General features: G+C 34.8%; 1 long non-coding RNA gene across 7 annotated transcripts; it reads left to right on the top strand.

Moving 5' to 3' along the window:
- Nucleotides 1-620: 620 nt before the first annotated feature.
- On the top strand, nt 621-27,787 carry LOC149231425 (uncharacterized). Of its 7 annotated transcripts, none has more exons than XR_016248066.1 (40): nt 621-1,206; nt 1,345-1,410; nt 1,744-1,823; nt 2,369-2,445; nt 2,536-2,607; nt 2,715-3,054; nt 3,584-3,663; nt 4,177-4,266; nt 4,357-4,433; nt 4,537-4,797; nt 4,888-4,964; nt 5,315-5,401; nt 5,542-5,623; nt 5,934-6,009; nt 6,706-6,782; nt 6,887-7,143; nt 7,283-7,349; nt 7,692-7,771; nt 8,315-8,391; nt 8,482-8,557; nt 8,659-9,033; nt 9,195-9,255; nt 9,597-9,676; nt 10,202-10,291; nt 10,382-10,458; nt 10,562-10,822; nt 10,913-10,989; nt 11,094-11,423; nt 11,564-11,650; nt 12,865-12,942; nt 13,049-13,310; nt 13,454-13,535; nt 13,637-13,716; nt 14,265-14,341; nt 14,432-14,508; nt 14,610-14,983; nt 26,735-26,830; nt 27,018-27,135; nt 27,303-27,514; nt 27,665-27,787. It is a non-coding gene; the product is annotated as an uncharacterized LOC149231425 (long non-coding RNA). The 7 variants fall into 7 exon arrangements; XR_016248065.1 differs by having other exon boundaries at nt 5,072-5,401; XR_016248068.1 differs by having other exon boundaries at nt 5,072-5,401; nt 27,278-27,514.
- Nucleotides 27,788-27,852: the final 65 nt, after the last annotated feature.

Genomic DNA, 27,852 nt, shown 5'->3' with positions numbered 1-27,852 from the left:
GAGAAGATACCTTAGGCATTGTAGATTGAGTGCAAAGGATGGGTGAGTCACATTGTATTCCAACAAAATAGTGTTACTATTATTTGTTTGCTAGACATTTTCTCCTTCTAGCATAGTTTTCAAGTGTTACCACTCAATTAGTGGTTTGACATAAACATAAAATAGTATGCTTAAATTTATATGCTTTCTTGGTCCACATCACATGCACACCCCACACAACATGCCTTAGAGAGGAGGATGGTAAGGTTGAGCAAGCAAGCATATTGATCCTTCGACCAATGAACCATTATGCTAATAGACAACACTACTGTGTTGTGGCCCTTGGGATTTTGGGTGGTCAATTTATTTAAATATGTTTAGATCCCTCTTACAAAAATGATTATTTCTCTTATGATAACATTGCTTGCATTATTCCTCGTAGAATTACATCTACTTTAGAAAATTTATATATTTTGAGATATAACATTGAATAAAAATGGACTGGATTTATGTTGGATGACAAGTTCATGTCTTCAACTCTGTAGTTTAACTTTTATTAGAATTCTAATATTTTATTTTGTATCCAGATGGTTGATTTCAGTGAGCATGAATACGTGAAATACAAAATGGATTATCCCCTTTATATAACAAAACTCTATGAGAGGTATGTTACACATTATGATTGATTATTGCATTCAATTCTCCAGTTTAAATTCTATAATTATTCTAATATCTTAAATTGTATAATGATTGTAATATCTTATTATGTATCTGCTGTAGATGGCTTTTTTTGGTGAGAAAGAGTAAGTGGAATACAAAATCGAGTGTCTATCCTTATATAACAAACTCTAGATGAGTTATGTTTGCTATCATGAATAATTATTTGTTTTGAATTATGCTTACCATTACTATCCATGTCTTTATTTTAACCTTATGTACTCCACCTTTTTTTTTTCCTTCTAGCGAAGGAGAGGACACCATAGTAGAGATACTGTGAAAAGGGGAAGTTTGCAATTTCTTATTTGTTGTTGTCTATATGTTTTGTTTTTGTTTTAGGAGTTTAAGCATGGCCACGATTTGTGTTGTACATGATTTCCTTTGTTTTGCGTTTTTTCTCATTTCTTGTAGTTTGGTCTTGGTTTTGTTTGTTGGGTGCATGAAAGGAAAGGAAGGCAACAGGGAGACGAATGAAAGAGATGATATGGAGGTTACCATTCATAAATGAAGGTGAATAAACTTAACTATATGCAATGCATTCCACTCAATTATCTTTCATTTATTCGTGACTCCATTTGTTTCTTTTTCAATTTATTATATATTTTATATGTGGTATCATAAACAACTATATTGATTTGGTTTGTGTAGCGAGAGATTACATTTGATAGTGGTTAAGTTATCCTAGACAATCTACAAAGGCTGATCGGACGATCGGTGAGCTATACTTTTACCCTACATAATAATACTATGCTTTATGAAACATTTGTTGTTTGCGCGACAATATAGTCTTTTGTCATGGCTTCAAGGTAGTATGATCTTGTTAATGGGTGTGAGGCTTGAGATTTTTCGAGAACTTTGATACGAAATAAAGAGAAAAGTTATACTGGGGTTCACATTTCCAAGGCTTATTGTTCATGGTTGTTGCTACTATAACATTAGCCTAGGGCGAGAATGTATGTGTATGATTAATTTATTGCTCTGTATATTTGTTATTCACTTTCTCTCCTAGTTTATTCGCGATCCCACATATAATATTACTTTGTGCAGTGAGTGACTATAGTTGCAGTGTCTGGGATGGTCAAGTGGAGAAGATATCTTCGGCAATGTTGATACAACATAGAGGATGGGTGAGTCATGTGGTTTTCCATGAAAATAGTATTATATTTATTTGTTTGCATGACTATTTTAAATTTTTCCTTGTATCATGGTTCTTGGGTAGTATTACTCAATTAGTGCTTTGACATATACATCAAATGGTATCTTTAAAATTATATGTTTTCTTGCTCCACATCACACACACACACCCCCACACAACATTCCTCATAGAGGAGGTGGGTAAGGTTGAGCAAGCAAGCACACTGACCCTTAAACCAATCAAACATCGTGTTAAAAAAAATGCTACCACCTTGTGGACCCTAGGATTTTGGGTGTTCAATATTTTGAGATATGCATAGATTCCTTTTCTGAAATTTTTATATCTCCTATGAAAAGTTGAAAACATTGTTTTTGTATATAGTAGAAGTACATCTAGTTTAGAAAATTTATATTTTTTGAGATATAGCACAAAATATAGCTGGACTAGAACTAAATATAGCATGAGAAGTTCATGAATTCAAACTATCTAGTTTAACTTTGATTAGAAATTTAATATTTTATTGTGTATCTATTGCAGATGGCTTGTTCCAGGGAGCATGAATACATGAAGTACAAAATGGCATCTCAACTTTTATATAGCAATCTCAAAGAAAGGTGTGTTTTTTAATATGATTAAATATTGCGTTCAACTCTCTAGTTTAACTTATATAACAATTTTGATTTCTTATTGTGTATCTGTTATAGATGTATTGTTCTGATGAGCACGAGCAAGTGGAATACAAATGAGAGTGTCCATCGTTGTAAAACAAACTCTAGGTGAGGTGTGTTTACTATTATGAACAATTATTGGATTTGAAATATGTTTACCATTACTATTGTGTGTGTATTTTAACCTTAATCGACCCACTTTCTTTTTCTTTCAGCGAAGGATAACACATTGCAGGAGAGCTGATATGCAAAGGGGATGTTTGCAATCTTTTCTTTGTTTTTGTTTGCATTTTTTGTTTTATTGAGTTGAGCATGGGCATGTTATATTCTACTTGTTTTCATTTGTTTTATTTTTTATTTTTATTTCCGTTTTTTGTAGTTTGGTCTAGGTTTCGTTTGTTGGGTTTGTTGTACTCGTTTGCCTTTGTTTTTTTCTTATTGTTTACTTTTTATCTTTCATTTTTGTAGTTTGGTGTTGGTATCGTTTATTGGGTGTGGAAAAGCAAATGAAGGAAGCAGATACAAAAAATGGAGATATCTATGGAGAAAATGAAGGTGAGTCAACATATCTATATGTAGTGCACTTCACTTAAAATTATCTTTCGCTAATTTGTGCCTCCATTTGTTTGCTATTCAAATTATTATATGTTTTATCTATGCTCTCATAATCAGCTATATTGATCTTTTTTATGGAGTGAACAACTACAATTGTATAGTCTACAAAGGTCAAGTGGTGAAGATGCACTAGACATTCAACAAACGTGGCATAAATGATTGGTGAAGCATACTTTTCTCCTACAAAATACTATTGTCCTCTAACACACAATTTTTTGTTGTTGTTGTTTGCACAATGATTTATCCTTTTGTCATGGTTTTTAGGTAGTATGATTTTTTTATGAGTGTGAGATACGAGTTCATGTTTAGGGCTTAGTGTTCATGATTGTTTAGGGCTTATTGTTCATAATTGTCGCTACTATAATATTAGCTAAGGGAGGGCAGTATGTGTATGGTTAATTCATCGCTCTATATATTTGTTATTTAAGCTCTCATGGTTTATTCATGATCTCATATATATTTTGTGCAGTGTGTGACTACAATTTTAGTGTCTAGGAGGGTCGATTGGAGAAGATGCCTTAGACATTGTAGATGCAGTGCAGAGGATGGGTGAGTGAAGTTGTTTTCCAACAAAATAGTGTTACTATTATTTGTTTGCTCGACACTTTCTCCTAGCGCTTGGTTCAATTAGTGGTTTGACATATACATAAATAGTATGTTTAAATTTATATGCTTTCTTGGTCCACATCACACACATAGTCCCACACAATGTGCCTTAGAGAGGAGGATGGTAAGGTCAAGGAAGAAAACATATTGAGCCTTTGACCAATCAACCATTATGCTAATACACAACACCACTACCTTGTGGCCCCTAGGATTTTGGGTGGTCAATATGTTTAAATATGCTTTGATTCCTCTTACAAAAATAATTATTTCTCTTACGATAACATTGATTGCATTATTCCTAGTAGAATTACATCAAGTTTACAAAATTTATATATTTTGAGATATAGCATTGAATATAAATGGTCTAGAATTAAGTTGGATGACAAGTTCATGCCTTTAACTCTCTAGTTCAATGTTTATTAGAATTCAATTTTTTTTATTTTGTATCTATTCCAGATGCTTGATTCCAGAGATGATTCCAGAGAGCACGAATACTTGAAATACGAAATGGATTATCCACCTTTATATAACAAAACTTAAAGAGAGGTATGTTTCACATTATGATTGATTATTGCATTCAACTCTCTAGTTTAACTTGTATAATTATACTAATATTTTATTATTTATTTGTTGTAGATGGCCCGTTCTAATGAGCATGAGTAAGTGGAATACAAAATCAAGTGTCTATCCTTATATAACAAACTTTAGATGAGGTATGTTTGCTATTATGAATAACTATTTGTTCTGAATTATGTTTACCAATACTATTCGTGTCTTTAATTTAACCTTATTAACCCCACTTTTTTTTCCTTTCAGCGAAGGAGAGGACACTATAGTAGAGATAATGTGCAAAGGGGAAGTTTGCAATTTTTTATTTGTTGTTGTCTCTATGTTTTGTTTTTGTCGAGTTTAAGCATGGCCATGCTTTGTGTTGTAATTGTTTTCCTTTGTCTTGCATTTTTTCTCATTTCTTGAAGTTTGGTCTTGCTTTTGTATGTTCGGTGTGCGAAAGGAAAGGAAGGCAACAGGGAGACGAAATCAAATAGATGAGATGGAGGATATCATTCATAAATGAAGGTATGTTTCTTTATATGAGTAATTATAGTGTTCAACTTTCTAGTTTAGCTTATATAATGATTCTAATGTCTTATTTTGTATTTGTTGTAGATGGCTTGTTCTGATGAGCACAAGCAAGTGGAAAACAAAAAGGAGTGTCCATCGTTATAAAATAAACTCTAGGGGAGGTGTGTTCACTATTATAAATCATTATTGGTTTTGAAATATGTTTACCATTACTAACTGTGTGTGTATTTTAACCTCATTCAACCCACTTTTTTTTTCCTTTTAGCAGAGGACAACACATTGCTAGAGAGATCATGTGCAGAGGGGATGTTTGCAATTTTTTCTTTGTTCTTTTCTACATGTTTTGTTTTGTTGAGTTTGAGCATGGCCATGTTGTGTTGTATTCGTTTTCCTTTGTTTTGCATTTTTCTTCTCGTTTTTTGTTCTTTCGTCTTGATTTCGTTTGTTAGGTATGTTGTAGTTGTTTTCCTTTGTTTTTTGTTTTCTTTTTATTATCTTATGTTTTTTGTAGTTTGGTGTTGGTTTTGTTTGTTGGGTGTGGAAAAGGAAATGAAGGAAGCGGATAGAGAAAATGGAGATATCTATGGAAAAAATGAAGGTGAGTCAACATATCTATATGTAGTGCACTTCACTTAAAAGTATCTTTCGCTAGTCTGTGCCTCCATTTGTTTGCTATTCAAATTATTGTATGTTTTATCTACGCTCTCATAATCGGCTATATTGATATTTTTTATGTAGTGAACAACTACAATTGTATAGTCTACAAAGGTTAAGCGGTGAAGATGCACTAGACTTTTAACAAACATGGCACAAAGGATGGGTGAGGCATATTTTTCTCTACAAAGTACTATTTTCTTGTAATACATTGAAATATATGTTGTTTACACAATGATTTGTAATGGTTTCGAGGTAGTATGATATTTTTCATGGGTGTGAGATTTAAGATTTTTCCTATAACTTTGATATGAAAGAAATGGAGAAGTTATACTGGGCTTCTTGTTCATTATTACCACTACTATAATATTAGCCAAGGGAGGGCAGATATGTATGGTTAATTCATCGCTCTATATATTTGTTATTTAAGCTCTCATGTTTATTCGTGATCTCATATATAATATTACTTTGTGCAGTGACTACAATTATAGTGTCTAGGAGATTCGAGTGGAGAAGATACCTTAGGCATTGTAAACGCAGCGCAGAGGATGGGTGAGTGATGTTGTTCTCCAACAAAATAATCTTACTATTTTTTGTTTTCTCGATGTTTTTTCTTCTAGCACGGTTCTCGGGTATTACCACTCAATTAGTGGTTTGGCCTATACATAAGATAATATGTTTAAATTTATATGCTTTCTTGGTTCACATCACACGCACACCCCCACACAACAAGCCTTAAAGAGGAGGATGGTAAGGACGAACAGCAAGCATTTTGAGCCTTCGACCAATAAACCATTATGCTAATAGACAACACTATTGCCTTGTGGCCCCTAGGATTTTGGGTTGTCAATATGTTTAAATATGCTTAGATCCCTCTTACAAAAAGAATTATTTCTCCTATGATAACATTGATTGCATTATTCCTAGTAGAATTACATCTAGTTTAGCAAATTTATATATTTTGAGATATAGCATGGAATATAAATGGATTGGAATTATGTTCAATGACAGGTTCATGCCTTCAACTCTCTAGTTTAAATTTTATTAGAATTCTAATATTTTATTTTGTATCTACCCTAGATGGTTGATTCCAGTGAGCACAAATATGTGAAATACAAAATGGATTATCCCGCTTTATATAAAAATACTCAAAAGAGAGTTATGTTTCACATTATAATTGATTTTGCATTCAACTCTCCATTTTTACTTGTATAATGATTCTAATATCGTATTATTTATCTGTTGTAGATGGCTTGTTTTGGTGAGCATGAGTAAGTTGAATACAAAATCGAGTGTCTATCCTTATATAACAAACTTTGGACGAGGTATGTTTTCTACTATGAAAATTATGTGTTTTGAATTATGCTTACTATTACAATTTGTGACTTTATTTTAACCTTATTCACCCCTCCTTTTTTTTTCTTTTCAGCGAAGGAGAGGACACTAAAATAGAGATAATGTGCAAAGCGGAAGTTTGCAGTTTTTTGTTTGTTGTTGTCTATATGCTTTGTTTTTGTTGAGAGCATGGCCATGCTTTCTGTTGTACTCATTTGCTTTGTTTTGCATTTTTTTCTCATTTCTTGTAGTTTGGTCTTGGTTTTGTTTGTTGGGTTGTGTGAAAGGAAAGGATACAACAAGGAAACGAAATAAAAGAGATGAGATGGATGTTATCATTCATAAATGAAGGTGATTCGCCTTAACTATATGCAATGCTCTTCACTTATAATTATTTTTCGCTTATTCGTGTCTGCATTTGGTTCTTTTTTATTTATTATATGTTTTATACATGGTCTCATACATTACTATATTGATCTACTTTGTGCAGCGAGCGACCACTGTTGTATAGAGGTTAAGATACCCTAGACATTCTACAGAAGCAAAGTGGACGATTGGTGAGCCATATTTTTTCCCTACATAATAATTGTGCTTTAATACACTGAAACATTTGTTGTTTGCACAATGATATAGTCTTTTGTCATGGCTTCAAGGTAGTATAATCTTTTTAATGGGTGTGAGGTTTGATATTTTTCGAGAACTTTGATACAAAATAATGGAAAAAGTTATACAGATACTAGGGTTCACATTTACAGGGCTTATTGTTCATGGTTGTTGCTGCTATAACATTAGCCTAGGGTAAGAATGTATGTGTATCATTAATTTATTGCTCTGTATATTTGTTATCAGTTTCTCTCTTGGTTTATTCGTGATCTCATATATAATATTACTTTGTGCAGTGAGTCACTATAATTGCAGTGTCTAGGATGGTCGAGTGGAGAAGATATCTTAGACAATGTAGATGCAACATATAGGATGGGTGAGTCATGTAGTTTTCCAAGAAAATAGTATTATATTTATTTTTTTGCACGACTATTTCTCCTTCTAGCATGGTTCTCGGGTAGTACTACTCAATTAGTGGTTTGACATATACATCAAATGGTATCTCTAAAATTGTATGTTTTCTGCTCCACATCACACACACCCCCACACAACATCCCCTATGGAGGAAGTGGGTAAATTCGAGCAAGCAAGCATATTGACCCTTCAACCAATCAACCATCGTGTTAACAAACAACACTACCACCTTGTGGACCCGAGGATTTTGGGTGTTCAATATGTTGAGATATGCTTACATTTATTATTATTATTATTTTTTAATTTCTGAAATTTTTTTTCTCTTATGAAAACATTGTTTGTATATATAGTAGAAGTACATCTAGTTTAGAAAATTTACACTTTTTTGACATATAACACAAAATATAACTGGAGTTGAACTAAATTGCATGACAAGTTCATGCCTTCAAACTCTCTAGTTTAACTTTGATAGGAAATCTAATATTTTATTGTGTATGTATTGCAGATGGCTTGTTCTAGTGAGCATGAATATGTGAAGTACAAAATGGACTCTCACATTTTATATAGCAATCTCAAAGAAAGGTATGTTTCTTTGTATGAGTAATTATTGCGTTCAACTCTCTCGTTTAACTTATATAACGATTCTAATATCTTATTGTGTATCTATTGTAGGTGGCTTGTTTTGATGAGCACAAGAAAGTGTAATACAAAAGAAAGTGTCCATCGTTATAAAACAAACTTAAGGGAGGTGAGTTGACTATTATAAATCATTATTGGTTTTGAAATATGTTTACCATTACTAACTGTGTTTATTTTAACCTTATTCAACCCACTTTTTTTTCTTTTCAGTGGAGCACAACACATTGCAGGAGAGATGATGAGCAGAGGGGATGTTTGCAATTTTTTCTTTGTTTTTGTTTGCATGTTTTGTCTTGTTGAGTTTGAGCATGGCCATGCTGTGTTGTACACGTTTTCCTTTGTTTTGCATTTTTTTTCTCCTTTTTGTAGTTTGGTCTTGATTTTGTTTGTTGGGTATGTTGTACTCATTTTCCTTTGTTTTTTGTTTTGTTTTTTTTTTAAATCTTATGTTTTTTGTTTTTTGTTCTTTGTTTTTTTTTCATCTTACGTTTTTTGTAGTTTGGTTTGGGTTTCGTTTGTTGGGTGTGGAAAAGGAAATGAAGGAAGCAGATAGAGAAAATGGAGATATCTATGGAGAAAATGAAGGTGAGTCAACATATCTTTCTGTAGTGCACTTCACTTAAAAGTATCTTTGGCTAATTTGTGCCTCCATTTGTTTTCTATTCAAATTATTATATGCTTGATCCATGCTCTCATAATTGGGTATATTGATCTTTTTTACATAATGAACAACTACAATTGTATAGTCTACAAAGGTCAAGTGGTGAAGATGCACTAGACATTCAACAAACGTGGCATAAATGATTGGTGAAGCATACTTTTCTCCTACAAAATACTATTGTCCTCTAATACACAACTTTTTGTTGTTGTTGTTTGCACAATGATTTATCCTTTTGTCATGGTTTTTAGGTAGTATGATTTTTTTATGAGTGTGAGATACGAGTTTTTTCCTAGAACTTTGATCTAAAAGAAATGAAAAAGTTATACTAGGGTTCACATGTTTAGGGCTTATTGTTCATGATTGTCGCTGCTATAATATTAGCCAAGGGAGGGCAAGAATGTGTATGGTTAATTCATCGCTCTGTATATTTGTTATTTAGGCTCTCATGGTTTATTCATGATCTCATATATAATATTACTTTGTGCAGTGCGTGACTACAATTTTATTGTCTAGGAGGATCGATTGGTGAAGATACCTTAGACATTGTAGATGCAGTGCAGAGGATGGGTGAGTGAAGTTGTTCTCCAACAAAATAGTGTTACTATTATTTGTTTGCTCGACACTTTCTCCTAGCATGGTTCTTGGTTATTATCACTCAATTAGTGGTTTGACATATACATAAATAGTATGTTTAAATTTATATGCTTTCTTGGTCCACATCACACACATAGTCCCACACAATGTGCCTTAGAGAGGAGGATGGTAAGGTCAAGCAAGAAAACATATTGAGCCTTTGACCAATCAACCATTATGCTAATACACAACACCACTACCTTGTGGCCCCTAGGATTTTGGGTGGTCAATATGTTTAAATATGCTTTGATTCCTCTTACAAAAACAATTATTTCTCTTATGATAACATTGATTGCATTAATCCTATTAGAATTACATCCAGTTTACAAAATTTATATATTTTGAGATATAGCATTGAATATAATGGTCTGGAATTAAGTTGGATGATAAGTTCATGCCTTTAACTCTCTAGTTCAACTTTTATTAGAATTCAATTTTTTTATTTTGTATCTACTCCAGATGGTTGATTCCAAAGATGATCCCAGAGAGCATGAATACTTGAAATACAAAATGGATTATTCACCTTTATATAACAAAACTCAAAGAGAGGTATGCTTCACATTATGATTGATTATTGCATTCAACTCTCCAATTTAACTTGTATAATGATTCTAATATCTTATTATTTATTTGCTGTAGATGGCCTATTCTAGTGAACATGAGTAAGTGGAATACAAAATCGAGTGTCTATCCTTATATAACAAACTTTAGACGAGGTATGTTTGCTATTATGAATAATTATTTGCTTTGAATTATGCTTACCAATACTATCCGTGTATTTATTTTAACTTTATTAACCCCACTTTTTTTCCCTTTCAGTGAAGGAGAGTACACTATAGTAGAGATAATGTGCAAAGGGGAAGTTTGCAATTTTTTATTTGTTGTTGTCTCTATGTTTTGTTTTTGTTGAGTTTAAGCATGGCCATGCTTTGTGTTGTAATCGTTTTCCTTTGTCTTGCATTTTTGCTCATTTCTTGTAGTTTGGTCTTGGTTTTGTATGTTCGGTGTGCGAAAGGAAAGGAAGGCAACAGGGAGACGAAATCAAATAGATGAGATGGAGGATATCGTTCATAAATGAAGGTGTGTTTCTTTATATGAGTAATTATTGCGTTCAACTTTCTAGTTTAACTTATATAACGATTCTAATATCTTATTTTTTATTTGTTGTAGATGGCTTGTTTTGATGAGCACAAGCAAGTGGAAAACAAAAAGGAGTGTGCATCGTTATAAAATAAACTTTAGGGGAGGTGTGTTCACTATTATAAATCATTATTGGTTTTGAAATATGTTTACCATTACGAATTGTGTGTATTTTAACCTTATTCAACCCACTTTTTTTTTCTTTCAGCAGAGGACAACACATTGCTAGAGAGATCATGTGCAGCGGGGATGTTGGCAATTTTTTCTTTGTTCTTGTTTACATGTTTTGTTTTTTTGAGTTTGAGCATGGCCATGTTGTGTTGTATTCGTTTTCCTTTGTTTTGCATTTTGCTTCTCGTTTTTTGTTCTTTCGTCTTGATTTCGTTTGTTAGGTATGTTGTAGTTGTTTTCCTTTGTTTTTTGTTTTCTTTTTATTATCTTATGTTTTTTGTAGTTTGGTGTTGGTTTTGTTTGTTGGGTGTGGAAAAGGAAATGAAGGAAGCAGATAGAGAAAATGGAGATATCTATGCAAAAAATGCAGGTGAGTCAACATATCTATATGTAATGCACTTCACTTAAAAGTATCTTTTGCTAATCTGTGCCTCCATTTGTTTGCTATTCAAATTATTATATGTTTTATCTATGCTCTCATAATCGGCTATATTGATCTTTTTTATGTAGTGAACAGCTACAATTGTATAGTCTACAAAGGTTAAGCGGTGAAGATGCACTAGAGTTTTAACAAACATGGCACAAAGGATGGGTGAGGTATATTTTTCTCCTACAAAGTACTATTTTCCTGTAATACACTAAAATATTTGCTGTTTGCAAAAAATGATTTGTAATGGTTTCAAGGTAGTATGATATTTCTCATGGGTGTGAGATTTAAGATTTTTCCGATAACTTTGATATGAAAGAAATGGAGAAGTTATACTAGGCTTGTTTTTCATTATTACCACTACTATAATATTAGCCAAGGGAGGGAAAGATATGTATGGTTAATTTTTTTTTTTTTCTAGTTAAGACTAACCCAAGTACCCACGGGGGATTTGAACCAGTGACCTATCACAAGGAGTGCTTTAACAGCGCACCCATTCACCGTCAATCCAAAGCCCCGTGGGCGATATGTATGGTTAATTCATCGCTCTATATATTTGTTATTTAAGCTCTCATGGTTTATTCGTGATCTCATATATAACATTACTTTGTGCAGTGACTACAATTATAGTGTCTAGGAGAGTCGAGTGGAGAAGATACCTTAGGCATAAACGTAGTGCAGAGGATGGGTGAGCGATGTTGTTCTCCAACAAAATAGTCGTACTATTTTTTGTTTACTCGACGTTTTCCCTTCTAGCATGGTTCTTGGGTATTACCACTTAATTAGTGGTTTGGCCTATACATAAAATAATATGTTTAAATTTATATGCTTTCTTGGTTCACATCACACACACGCCCCCACACAACATGCCTTAAAGAGGAGGATGGTATGGTCGAGCAAGCAAGCATATTGAGCCTTCGACCAATCAACCATTATGCTAATAGACAACACTATTGCCTTGTGGCCCCTAGGATTTTGTGTTGTCAATATGTTTAAATATGCTTATATCCCTCTTACAAAAAGAATTATTTCTCTTATGATAACATTGATTGCATTATTCCTAGTAGAATTACATCTAGTTTAGCAAATTTATATATTTTGAGATATAGCATGGAATATAAATGGACTGGAATTATGTTCAATGATAGGTTCATGCCTTCAACTCTCTAGTTTAACTTTTATTAGTATTCTTATATTTTATTTTGTATCTACCCTAGATGGTTGATTCGAGTGAGCACAAATATGTGAAATACAAAATGGATTATCCTCCTTTATATAAAAATACTCAAAGTGAGTTATGTTTCACATTATGATTGATTTTGCATTCAACTCTCCAATTTTACTTGTATAATGATTCTAATATCGTATTATTTATTTGTTGTAGATGGCTTGTTCTGGTGAGCATGAGTAAGTTGAATACGAAATCGAGTGTCTATCCTTATATAACAAACTTTTGGACGAGGTATGTTTTCTACTATGAATAATTATGTGTTTTGAATTATGCTTACCATTACAATTTGTGACTTTATTTTAACCTTATTCACCCCTCCTTTTTTTCTTCTTTTCAGCGAAGGAGAGGACACTACAATAGAGATAATGTGCAAAGCGGAAGTTTGCAGTTTTTTGTTTGTTGTCTATATGCTTTGTTTTTGTTGAGAGCATGGCCATGCTTTCTGTTGTACTCGTTTCCTTTGTTTTAACTTTTGCATTTTTTTCTCATTTCTTGTAGTTTGGTCTTGGTTTTGTTTGTTGTGTTGTGTGAAAGGAAAGGAAGACAACATGGAAACGAAATAAAAGAGATGAGATGGATGTTATCATTCATAAATGAAGGTGATTCGCCTTAACTATATGCAATGCTCTTCACGTATAATTATCTTTCGCTTATTCATGTCTGCATTTGGTTCTTTTTTATTTATTATATGTTTTCTATATGGTCTCATACATTACTATATTGATTTGCTTTGTGCAACAAGTGACCACTGTTGTATGGTGGTTAAGATACCCTAGACATTCTACAGAAGCAAAGTGGACGATCGGTGAGCCATATTTTTTAGGGTAAGAATGTATGTGTATCATTAATTTATTGCTCTGTATATTTGTTATCAGTTTCTCTCTTGGTTTATTTGTGATCTTATATATAATATTACTTTTTGCAGTGAGTGACTATAATTGCAGTGTCTAGGATGGTGGAGTGGAGAAGATATCTTAGGCAATGTAGATGCAACATATAGGATGGGTGAGTCATGTGGTTTTCCAAGAAAATAGTATTTTATTTATTTTTTTGCACGACTATTTCTCCTTCTAGCATGGTTCTCGGGTAGTACTACTCAATTAGTGGTTTGACATATACATCAAATGGTATCTCTAAAATTGTATGTTTTCTACTCCACATCACACACACCCCCACACAACATCCCCTATAGAGGAAGTGGGTAAATTCGAGCAAGCAAGCATATTTACCTTCAACCAATCAACTATCGTGTTAACAAACAACACTACCACCTTGTGGACCCTAGGATTTTGGGTGTTCAATATGTTGAGATATGCTTACATTATTTTATTATTATTATTATTTTTTTTAAATTTCTGAAAAAAATTCTCTTATGAAAACCTTGTTTTGTATATATAGTAGAAGTACATCTAGTTTAGAAAATTTATACTTTTTTGATATATAACACAAAATATAACTAGACTTGAACTAAATTGCATGACAAGTTCATGCCTTCAAACTCTCTAGTTTAATTTTGATTAGAAATCTAATATTTTATTGTGTATGTATTGCAGATGGCTTGTTCTAGTGAGCATGAATATGTGAAGTACAAAATGGGCTCTCACATTTTATATAGCAATCTCAAAGAAATGTATGTTTCTTTATATGAGTAATTATTGCGTTCAACTCTCTAGTTTAACTTATATAATGATTCTAATATCTTATTGTGTATCTATTGTAGATGGCTTGTTCTGATGAGCACAAGAAAGTGTAATACAAAAGAAAGTGTCCATTGTTATAAAACAAACCATAAGGGAGGTGAGTTTACTATTATAAATCATTATTGGTTTTGAAATATGTTCACCATTACTAACTGTGTTTATTTTAACCTTATTCAACCCAATTTTTTTTCTTTTCAGTGGAGCACAACACATTGCAGGAGAGATGATGAGCAAAGGGGATGTTTGCAATTTTTTCTTTGTCTTTGTTTGCATGTTTTGTCTTGTTGAGTTTGAGCATGGCCATGTTGTGTTGTACACATTTTCCTTTGTTTTGCATTTTTTTTCTCCTTTTTGTAGTTTGGTCTTGGTTTTGTTGGTTGGGTATGTTGTACTCATTTTCCTTTGTTTTTTGTTTTGTTTTGTTTTGTTTTTTTTTTAAATCTTACGTTTTTTGTTTTTTTTTTTAAATCTTATGTTTTTTGTAGTTTGGTTTGGGTTTCGTTTGTTGGGTGTGGAAAAGGAAATGAAGGAAGCAGATAGAGAAAAGGGAGATATCTATGGAGAAAATGAAGGTGAGTCAACATATCTTTATGTAGTGCACTTCAATTAAAAGTATCTTTGGCTAATTTGTGCCTCCATTTGTTTTCTATTCATATTATTATATGTTTTATCTATGCTCTCATAATTGGGTATATTGATATTTTTTACATAATGAATAACTGCAATTGTATAGTCTACAAAGGTCAAGTGGTGAAGATGCACTAGACATTCAATAAAAGTGGAATAGAGGATGGGTGAGGAAAAAACCATGAAAAACATGGCTTATAAAAATAAATTTTATTTTTTCACAAGCATGAAAAGCATGCTTAAAATATAATCTATCTTTTGTCAAAAAATATAATTTATCTTTCATCATTACAAGTACAATTTTTTTTACATTATGAAGACCAACCATAGCTACAAAATTCAACACTAGCTCTTAGGTAGGGAGGTATTCATAATGATTAGCTAGAGGTTCTCTGTTGAAATATTGTTTCTAAGAGTAAGGTTTCACAATTCACAATATCATAATCATTCAGGTCAATACACTCGACCTATAACATCCACTTAGTACCATTACCCAGGTTAACACACCTAACCTATGGTGCATCATCAATATACACTAGGTACCATCATCTAGGCTAGCACACTTAGCCTGTGGTACAACTAGTCACCATGATCCAGTCAATGCCTCAACCTCATGGTATACAAACTAGTACGGGTTTGCCATCACCATGGTCAAACGTTAAGGAATATCCACGTTCCAACTTCGCAGGGTTGACCAAATGCTACAAGACCTCCACATCCTCATTCCACAGGTCTCATTCTAGGCCATGATGCTATATGGGCTCACTCAGTGAGTAACCGAGCCTGATGCTGAAAAGGCACCTACTCTTACTGGTAACCGGGCCAAAACACCGAAAGGCACGTACACTTTCAAGTAGCCGGGCCAAATCATTGAAAGGCACCTACTCTTTGAGTAGCCTCTACCATTCCTAATTCTACTCATAGTACTTGACACAGGGATAACGTCCTTAATTCCGGTCACAATACTTGACATAGGAAGAATGTCTGTCCACCAGAGCATTTTTCCTAATTCCGATCAATGTACTTGATATAGGGACCACATCCCTAATCCAATCAGAGTACATGACACATGAAGAATGCTTGTTCATGATGTTATCAAATCTATCAACCCATTTTGCCTAATTACGGTCAATGTACTTGGCCGATGAAGGGATAACCTCCCTCATTCCGGTCAAAGTACATGACACAGAGAGAATCCATATCCATGATGTAATATCATCTCACTCCCTCTCGACTAGGTAGGTATCTACAAGTCCTAGCTTGTCCTTGAAGTGCAAGAACTTCACCCGGGGCAAAGGTTTTGTTAGCATATCAACTATTTCCTCATTAGTAGGAATACACTGATGCCTCACTCTACTCCCTTCAGTACCAAGACACAAACAATAGCAACTACTGGATGTACTCTTCCCATCTTATAACATTCCTTGCTCAATCAGAATCAATATAATCCCGCAACACTTCAAACCATAGTATCATGCAAATATATCAATACATATTGCAAAGCAAGTGCCTTGTTTATCAAGGAGCCAATGAGCAACTTAGACTCAAAATCCCTCTTGTTCAATGTGGATTTACAATCTATCATTCCAAACTTTCAATCCCAACAAAAACCCTTCATATCAAGTTCAACAACCAATTCCTTCTTAATCTATAAAAGAGTCAAATCTTTCTGCCACAGTTCATCCTTTTAACACATGAAGCCTTCTCAAAGATACCATTTGCAATGACTTATGCAATCGTACAAAGTATTCCTCAATCATAAATCTTCTTCTCATGTACCTCAAAGTCTTGAGGTAGCCCTTATGTACACTTCTTCTTTCTTTGAGGACCATCTCTTCATTCATCTGGTATGCTTTTCAACAAAAATCATAAAAATAAATTTCAACACAAGTTACTTGACAAGATGTCCCCTTAGGTTTCTCCCCTCTTACTAGGTAGTCCTTTGCTTTGTACTTATCTCAAGTTGCTATAAACTTCGTCAAATCACCATTGGCTTCTGTTAAGGTGAGTCAACATATCTTTATGTAGTGCACTTCACTTAAAAGTATCTTTGGCTAATTTGTGCCTCCATTTGTTTTCTATTCAAATTATTATATGTTTTATCTATGCTCTCATAACTGGGTATATTGATCTTTTTTACATAATGAATAACTGCAATTGTATAGTCTACAAAGTTCAAGTGGTGAAGATGCACTAGACATTCAATAAAAGTGGAATAGAGGATGGGTGAGGAAAAAACCATGAAAAACATGGCTTATAAAAATAAATTTTATTTTTTCACAAGCATGAAAAGCATGCTTAAAATATAATCTATCTTTTGTCAAAAAATATAATTTATCTTTCATCATTACAAGTACAATTTTTTTTACATTATGAAAACCGACCATAGCTACAAAATTCAACACTAGCTCTTAGGTAGGGAGGTATTCATAATGATTAGCTAGAGGTTCTCTGTTGAAATATTGTTTCTAAGAGTAAGGTTTCACAATTCACAATATCATAATCATTCAGGTCAATACACTCGACCTATAACATCCACTTAGTACCATTACCCAGGTTAACACACCTAACCTATGGTACATCATCAATATACACTAGGTACCATCATCTAGGCTAGCACACTTAGCCTGTGGTACAACTAGTCACCATGATCTAGTCAATGCCTCAACCTCATGGTATACAAACTAGTACGGGTTTGCCATCACCATGGTCAAACGTTAAGGAATATCCACGTTCCAACTTCGCAGGGTTGACCAAATGCTACAAGACCTCCACATCCTCATTCCACAGGTCTCATTCTAGGCCATGATGCTATATGGGCTCACTCAGTGAGTAACCGAGCCTGATGCTGAAAGGGAACCTACTCTTACTCGTAACCGGGCCAAAACACCGAAAGGCACGTACTCTTTCGAGTAGTCGGGCCAAATCATTGAAAGGCACCTACTCTTTGAGTAGCCTCTACCATTCCTAATTCTACTCATAGTACTTGACACAGGGATAACGTCCTTAATTCCGGTCACAATACTTGACATAGGAAGAATGTCTGTCCACCAGAGCATTTTTCCTAATTCCTATCAATGTACTTGATATAGGGACAACATCCCTAATCCAATCAGAGTACATGACACATGAAGAATGCTTGTTCATGATGTTATCAAATCTATCAACCCATTTTGCCTAATTTCGGTCAATGTACTTGACCGATGAAGGGATAACCTCCCTCATTCCGGTCAAAGTACATGACACAGAGAGAATCCATATCCATGATGTAATATCATCTCACTCCCTCTCGACTAGGAAGGTATCAACAAGTCCTAGCTTGTCCTTGAAGTACAAGAACTTCACCCGGGACAAAGGTTTTGTTAGCATATCAACTATTTCCTCATTAGTAGGAATACATTGATGCCTAACTCTACTCCCTTCAGTACCAAGACACAAACAATAGCAACTACTGGATGTACTCTTCCCATCTTATAACATTCCTTTCTCAATCAGAATCAATATAATCCTGCAACACTTCAAACCATAGTATCATGCAAATATATCAATACATATTGCAAAGCAAGTGCCTTGTTTATCAAGGAGCCAATGAACAACTTAGACTCAAAATCCCTCTTGTTCACTGTGGATTTACAATCTATCATTCCAAACTTTCAATCCCAACAAAAACCCTTCATATCAAGTTCAACAACCAATTCCTTCTTAATCTATAAAAGAGTCAAATCTTTCTGCCATAGTTAATCCTTTTAACACATGAAGCCTTCTCAAAGATACCATTTGCAATGACTTATTCAATCGTACAAAGTATTCCTCAATCATAAATCTTCTTCTCATGTACCTCAAAGTCTTGAGGTAGCCCTTATGTACACTTCTTCTTTCGTTGAGGACCATCTCTTCATTCATCTGGTATGCTTTTCAACAAAAATCATAAAAATAAATTTCAACACAAGTGTACTTGACAAGATGTCCCTTCATAGGTTTCTCCCCTCTTACTAAGGTAGTCCTTTGCTTTGTACTTATCTCAAGTTGCTATAAACTTCGTCAAATCACCATTGGCTTCTGTTAGGCAAAAGTCAAGACATACTTCAAACTTGATGATCAAATTGTTCCCTCTGAATACAAATCTTGCTTTGGGTCTTGCTTTGTTCTTCTATTCTTATCAATTGTTACCAAAACTTAGACAACTTTCATCATGTACCTACACTCCTCACTGGGAGATCATAAAAAAAATTTACAACTAGGAAAGGAATATGAAAACAAGAGATTAACTACTAGAGAAATCAACAATAGTAATGATAAGGAAGAGAGATAGAATACTTTTTTTTGAGGATATCATCTCCCTCTTGAATAGAATACTTTTTTTTTTGAAGGATATCATCTCCCTCTTGATCTTAGACTTGTCGCATCCATTTTTCAAATCAACCATCTCCATATGATGTCATTTCACGAGCTAGAGTTTTTTAGCGGAAACGTCCCTACCCTAAGGTTTCGTCTATAACCCTAGGGATTTCTAATCTAAGCCTTTTCCTGCTAGAGTTTACAAACCCTAGAAGTCCAAAGATCAATATGCTCTCTGTACAAGTGATGAATCTAGGGTTATGTTCATAACCCCCAAAGTCTTTCAAACCTTAGATCTTTTAACATCTATTTTGTGCTTACACTAGATTCATGCAATCCTCATTCTTTGGCAAACTTCCATTGATGGTGTCGGTGATGATAATGAGAGGTTCTACAATTGACTCTGGTCTCCCATCTTAAAGAGGAATTCAACCTTTTCTTCAAAAGCTTCACCGTTCTAGTGGAAAATTACCTTTTTATATCAAGGATCATAGAATCCTTGATTTATAAGAATTTTTCTCTTTTCTTGAGAATGATTCAAATCATCAAACAACTTTCTGCAATTGTTTATCTTAACTTCCTTGGGTTCAACAGAAACTTCAGAGATCAAGGCATGTAGTGCAAGATGTCTTTTGCACATTTCTACAAAGGTGACAAAATATTTTCTTAACTTATCTTCTGACTATGTCATTATATCTCAGAATGCTTGGCATACCTTTCTTATCCCCATATCCTTTTGGTCTTTTTTTGGCTGTCATAACAAAATTTCAAGATCTTCACAAGGTTCTAACTCCATTGGGATTATACTGTCTTGAATTACGAGTATAGAGGCAACCCTTAGAAATGGTTATATGGCACAAACTAGCTTGCTTGGATTGAGGGAGACATATTTTATAATTTCAACCTCAACAAAACTTTGCTTTTAAACAAATACATACCTTGCAAGAAAATTTCTTGAAGAAGAATACTCTCGCTGGGTTTGACACTGAGTGGAGCAATTTGAATTGCCTTCTAAGATCCTTCGGTCTTGGAGCCTTTTTCAACCTTCTCGGGAGCTCGAGTTATATCTCAGACTATCGGTCTATACCTCAGATGAACCTCGGATCTGTACCACAGAATTGTCTCAAATTTTACCCTTCGAACTTCACTACAGAAGTACCACATAAGTAATTCGTTCTTGCCATAGGTATAACTCTATTCAACACAGAATGACTTGGGTCTTAGTGGGATCTTGACTTCACCATAGAAGACTTTCAGCCTATATCACAGAAGCACTTGACTTCACCTTGGATTGGCAGATAACAAAATATACTTGATCTAAAGACTAATAGGGATCTGAAAATTTGCTTGGAGTGCAAATGGCTTATTTGATTAGAGCTTCTTTAGCTCAAGTATAGGCTTGACCTTTAAATCTCATTCACTTTAATTGCTTCTTCAAAAGGTGATGATCTTAGTGCTCCTTCACTTCACTTAAACGCACCTATGGTACATCATCAATATACACTAGGTACCATCATCTAGGCTAGCACACTTAGTGAGTGGTACAACTAGTCACCATGATCCGGTCAATGCCTCAACCTCATGGTATATAGACTAGTACGGGTTTTCCATCACCATGGTCAATCCTTAGAGAATATCCACATTCCAAATTCGCAGGGTTGGACAAATGCTACAAGACATCAACATCCTCATTCCACAGGTCTCATTCTAGGCTATGATGCTATATGGGCTCACTCAATGAGTGACCGAGCCTGATGCAGAAAAGGTATCTACTCTTACTAGTAACCGAGCCAAAACATTGAAAGGCATCTACTCAATTGAGTAGCCTCTACCATTCCTAATTCTAGTCAGAGTACTTGACACAAGGACAACGTCCCTAATTCCGGTCACAATACTTGACACAGGAAGAATTTTTGTCCACCATATCATTTTTCCTAATTCCGAATCAATGTACTTGATATAGGGACAACGTCCCTAATTCCAATCAGAGTACATGACACATGAAGGATGCTTGTTCATGTGTTATCAAATCTATCAACCCATTTTGCCTAATTTCGATCGGTGTACTTGACAGAGGGATAACCTCCCTCATTCCGGTCAAAGCACATGACACAAGGAGAATCCATATCCATGATGTAATATCATCTCGCTCCCTCTCAACTAGGAAGGTATCAACAAGTCCTAGCTTGTTCCTGAAGTAAAAGAACCAATGTTGCACGAAGCAGGGACGAAACGGGGACGCGGAAGCGTCATTTTCCAAAAATCTAGGAAGCAAAGTGTCTCGGAAGCGTCTACTATATATATATATATTTTGCATTTATATTAAAAAAACATCCAAAATACCAAATTAGTTGTAGAAGACATGAAAACATGCATATTTTTACATAAATCAAGATAGATATGCCATCCATTGTACATCAACGATTAATTATTCTAGCATCAACCATCTACAATCTAGATTCCTCTTCTCTTGTATAGCCTTTGCCTCTACTTTCAATATTGCCTAATTTTGATCAAACAACTCAATCCAAGCCTTATAATATGGTAGAGAAAGCTTAACATGCCTGATCAATGGTTTTGACTTGAGTGAAGGGTACATAATTGTTAAGGCCATGACAAAGGAGTTCAACAATCAATAACACCAACACTGGGGGGGGGGGGGTACATATAGGGCTTGTTGCTCTTGATTAAATGCCAATCACATGCGCTCATACATGATATAATCCAATGAAACGCCACAATCCCATTGATCCTGAAAACTGTTAAGTCTGCTGAATTTTGAATGGGATATGAAATTCTATTTTCTCCATATGAAGTCTGATGAGGTTGGAACCACTCTCAAACATCCTGAGTCATTTCATGGTAATGTTAAAAATTTAAGTAAAAGTGATATTCTCCTTTATAAAGGAGAATGTCACTTTTACTTTAAGAATTTAACATTACCATTAGGGAGCGCCTTGGGAGTATTCAGAAAGTGTAGTTCCTCACAGAACAGTTCGAAATTTCCAAAAACAAAAAAATCCCCGCGGAACCATCCACCTTCTCTCGGATCCGCGGTGGATACACGCCCGAACCTCCACAGATTTGCACCCGATCCTTTCTGGACCCGCAGATCAGGAAATAGGAACTGCGGATCGGGAAATACGAATCGGGCAGTAGGAGCCGCGGATCAGGGCCCCACGAATCCATTTTTGCAGGAATCGCTAAAAAAAAGACGATCCACAGATCCGATTTTCCGATCCGCGTTTCCGCCGAAGGATCAGTGGCGGATCCGTATAGGACGCGGATCTACCTTTGGATCCTTGGGGGGGACGGTTCCTGCAACACTGAAAAGAACTTCACCTCGGAAAGGTTTTGTTAGAATATCAACTGTTTGTTCATTAGTAGGAATACACCGGTGCCTCACTCTACTCCCTTCAGCACCAAGTCACAAACAATAGCAGCTTCTAGATGTACTCTTCCCATCTTATAGCATTCCTTGCTTAATCAGAATCAACATAATTCTGCAACACCTCAAACCAGTATCATGCAAATATCTCGATACTTATTGCAAAGCAATGTCTTGTTTATCAAGGAGCCAATCAACAACTCAGACTTAGAATCCCTCAGATTGTTCACCATGGGCTTACAACTATCATTCCAAACTTCCAATCCCAACAAAAACCCTTCATATCAAATTCAACAACCAATTCCTTCTTAATCTATATAAGAGTCAAATCTTTCTTCCATGACTAATCCTTTTAACACATGAGGCCTTCTCAAAGATACCATGTCCAATAACTTCTTCAATCATACAAAGTCTTCTTCAATCATAAATTTTCTTCTCATGTACCTCAAAGTCTTGAGGTAGCCCTTATGTACACTTCTTCTTTGGTTGAGGACCATCTCTGCATTCATCTGGTATGCTTTTCAACATAAATCATAAAAATAAATTTTAACAAAAGTGTGCCTGACAAGATGTCCCTTCATAGGCTTCTCCCCTCTTACTAAGGTAGTCCTTTGCTTTGTACTTTTCTCAAGTTGCTATAAACTTCGTCAAATCACCACTGCCTTCTGTTAGGCAAAAGTCAAGACATACTTCAAACTTGATGATGAAACTGCTCCCTCTAAATCCAAATCTTGCTCCGAGTCTTGTTTTGTTCTTTTAATCTTATCAATTGCTACCAAAACTTAGACAACTTCCATCATGTACCTGCACTCCTCACTGGGAGATCAAAAAAGAAAAATTACAACCAGGAAAGGAATATGAAAACAAGAGATTAACTACTAGAGAACTCAATAATAGTAATGATAAAGAAGAGAGATAGAATACTTATATTTTAGAAGGATATCATCTTCCTCTTGTTCTTAGACTTCTCGCATCCATTTTGCAAATCAACCATGTCCATATGATGTCATTTCATAAGCTAGAGTTTTTTAGCAGAAACATCCCTACCCTAAGGTTTCGTCTATAACCCTAGGGATTTCTAGTGTAAGCCCTTTCCTGCTAGGGTGTACAAACCCTAGCTGTCCAAAGATCAATATGCCCTCTACACAAGTGATGAATCTAGGTTTCTGTTCATAATCCCTAGAGTCTTTCAAACCCTAGATCTTTTAAGATCTATTTTGTGCTTCCACCATATTCATGCAATCCTCATTCTTTGTCAAACTACCATTGATGGGTGTTGGTGATGATAATGAGAGGTTCTACAATTGACTTTGGTCTCCCATCTTAAAGAGGAATTCAACCTTTTCTTCAAAAGCTTCACGCATTGTTCAACAGTTCTAGTGGAAAATTACCTTTTTATGTCGAGGATCATAGAATCCTTGATTTATAGGAATGTTGCTGTTTTCTTGAGAATGATTCAAATTATCAAACAACTTTTTGCAATTATTTTTCTCAACTTCCTTGGGTTCAACAGAAACTTCAGAGATGAAGGCATGTAGTGCAAGATGTCTTCTGCACATTTCTACAGAGGTGACGAAATATTTTCTTAACTCATTTTCTGACTATGTCATTATATCTCAGAATGCTTGGCTGATACCTTTCTTTTCCTCATACCCTTTTGGTCTTTTTTTTTTCTATCACTACAAAATTTCAAGATCTTCACAAGATTCCAACTCGATTGGACTTATACTGTCTTGAATTGCGAGTATAGAGGTAACCCTTAGAAATGGTTATATGGCACAGACTAGCTTGCTTGGATTGAGGGAGATATATTTTGTAATTTCAACCTCATCAGAACTTTGCTTTTAAACAAATACATACCTTGCAAGCAGATTTCTTGAAGAAGAATACTCTTGCTGGCTTTGACACTGAGTGGGGCAATTTGAATTGCCTTCTAAGATCCTTCAGTCTTGGAGCCTTTTTTCAACCTTCTTGGGTGCTCGAGTTATATCTCAGACTCTCAGTCTATACCTCAGATGAACCTAGGATCTGTACCATAGAATTGTCTCAAATTTTACCCTTCGAACTTCACTATAGGAGTACCACATAAGTAATTCTTTCTTGCCACAGGTATAACTCTATTCAACACAGAATGACTTGGATCTTAGAGGGATCTCAACTTCACCATAGAAGACTTTTGGCCTATATCACAGAATCACTTGACTTCACTTTGGATTGGCAGATAACAAAATGTACTTGATCTAAAGACTAATAGGGATCTGAAAATTTGCTTGGAGTGCAAATGGCTTATTTAAAGAAGCTCAAGTATAGACTTGACCTTTAAATCTCATTCACTTTAACTCCTGCTTCAAAAGGTGATGATCTTAGTGCTCCTTCACTTCACTTAACCATAGCTTTGATATCATGTTGAATTTTTGAGTGCAATGTAAACAAACACTTATTTCTGAAACTTGATAATTACTTCCAATGATGTAGAAGATTAATTAGCACTTCAATGTATCATTGAACAGCTACACATTCAAAAGTTCAAGCATAAGAACAATTAAGCAGTAGAGATCACAATGCACGAGAGAGACACAAGATTTTTATCCCGGGAAAATCCACTTGGGGGAAAAACTCAGCAACCTTCTTAGAGAAATATTCAGTTCAACAAGAGATACATCAAAATTAATGCTAATGGTCACACTTCTCAATAAGAAGCCTTCATAGGATTACCAACAAATTGTCAAATCTAACCTCTTCACTTGTCCACCAACATCAATCTTGAGCAGCTTCACTAGACTTGATGTCAGAGATATTCTCTCTCTTTCCACATACTTGATTACATACTTGGTCACAGACGATCTCGGCCCCTTCCACAGAGAATTTCAGCCTGCTCACAGAGAGTATACCTCAGATCTTCTCTCCTCTGTCACAGATATATGCTTCAGAGCTTTGCTCCTCTGTCACAGATATATAATTCAGAACAACCATACTTTTTCAGCCTGCTCCAAAGAGAACAAGTACAAAGAATATACCTCAGATCTTCTCTCCTCTGTCACAGATATATGCTTCAGAATTTTTCTCCTCTGTCACAGATATATAATTCAGAACTTCACTCCTCTGTCACAAATGTATGCCTCAAATCTTCGCTCCTCTGTCACAGGTATATGCCTCAGAACTTCACTTCTCATCAGATCAGATCATGTCCTTTGATGTGGTCGAATTGTGTCTTGGAGGGAGGACGTCTTCACTTATTTACATGCACTGGAGAGGTATGAATGGGTGCCAATAGTGGCTGAGCTGACTTTATCACAACAGGCTGGCTTGACATGTTGGTGTCCACAAATCAAAATTCAAAAATTCAGTTTTCTTATTTTGAAAAGTTCATGAAGAACATGGCTTATAAAAATAATTTATCTTTTCTCACAAGCATGAAAAGCATGCTTAAAATATATTTCTTCTTTTGTCACAAAATAAAATTCATCTTTCATCATTGCAAGTACAAAATTTGTACATTATGAAGACCGACCATAGCTACAAAATTCAACACCATCTACAAATGCCTCTAGTCTTCTTTTTGTTGGTTGCGCACCAATACAATGGTGTACTACTCCCTTTATTCAGATACTGACATGCCTGCATTTGTGTTATAGGAGTTGCGTTTTCCAAACATATAGTTCACATATATTCTTATACTGTGGCAAGTGATTTGAGACAACATCTAGAAGGGTTTGCTTATATGCTTAGAGGCCAACCTGTACATTCTTCTAGGTCTGTCAATTAATTTTGTATTGAAAGTATAATTTATTAACATTGATATAATTTAAACAGATTGACACACATGTTGGTGGTGTGAATGATATTGTTTTTTCACACACTATTGATAAGACCATCAAGGCAATGTGCTTTATCATATGTGTCAAGACTCATTCTTCTAGTTGTCGTTTATTTATATGTATATGATAAAAAAAATTGTATGTGCATGTAGGTGTGGGATGCAGTATCTGGTTGAAAGCAATATACATTTGAAGGTCATGAAGCAACTGCATGTTCTGTTTGTCCTTACCAACAAGAAGATATACAGGTAATTTGTTCCTTGAGACCTGAACAATTTATGTGCATTGTAGTTGAGTAATATTAAATTCTAGCTGTTTTGAAGTTACATTACATATTTTATTTTTGTCTGATATTTGGCTTCCTGTGAATTTTTGGTCATATGACAAATACTTTATTGCACTACAGATGGATTATGATTCTTTGTTCGTATGCAGTTTATTTTTTCTACAACTATTGATGGAAAGATCAAAGCCTGGTTGTATGATCTAGGGTGGACTATAATGCTCCAGGCCTCTGGTGCACTACAATGGCTTATACTGCTGATGGAACAAGGTAAAATGTTAACTTGGAATAGTGTTTAGTTTGTAAAGCGTCTTCATGTGGATCTGAGTTTTACTTTCTCCAATTTTCTATATATGCTCTGTCAAGTCTATGTCCTTTCTGAAGTATATAATCATTTGTATTTTTTACTAAGCCCTTCTCCTATGGAACAAGTAAAGATGGTGATTCATACTTGGTTGAGTGGAATGAAAGTGAGGGAACAATCAAGTGAACACATTCTGGTTTTAGGAAGCGTTCGTTAGGTGTGGAATTTGTGCAATTTGATACAACCAAGAATAGGTTCTTGGCAGCTGGTGATGAATTTCAAATAAAGTTCTGGGACATGGATAACACCAATATCCTGACAACAATTGATGTTGAGGGTAGTTCGGTAAGAAGTTATTTTTGAAGATGAGGATGGTTTATTTTTAGAGTTTGAGAGATCATGATTTTGAGAAAAAAAAAGTTTTGGCACATTATTTAAAGTTTTCTTGGTCACATCTCAATTTATAATCCTTGTGTTATTTCCAAAAAGATCCAGGCTAGTCCTCGCCTTCGTTTCAGTGAAGATGGTTCCCTGTTGGCAGTCACAACAAATGACAATGGCATAAAGATCTTAGCCAACGCAGAGGGATTTCGCTTAATTCACATGCTGGAGAGTGGATCCTTTGAGGGAACGAGGGCGCCACCAGAGACAATGGCAACAAAGGTAAATTGCTTCTTCCATGC

The sequence above is a fragment of the Pinus tabuliformis genome, chromosome J (assembly GCF_031772625.1).
Source record: "Pinus tabuliformis cultivar Carrire ecotype Pingquan chromosome J, CPIR1, whole genome shotgun sequence".
In the NCBI taxonomy this organism is placed as follows: Eukaryota; Viridiplantae; Streptophyta; class Pinopsida; order Pinales; family Pinaceae; genus Pinus; species Pinus tabuliformis.
This window is presented reverse-complemented; position numbering and strand designations above follow the sequence as displayed.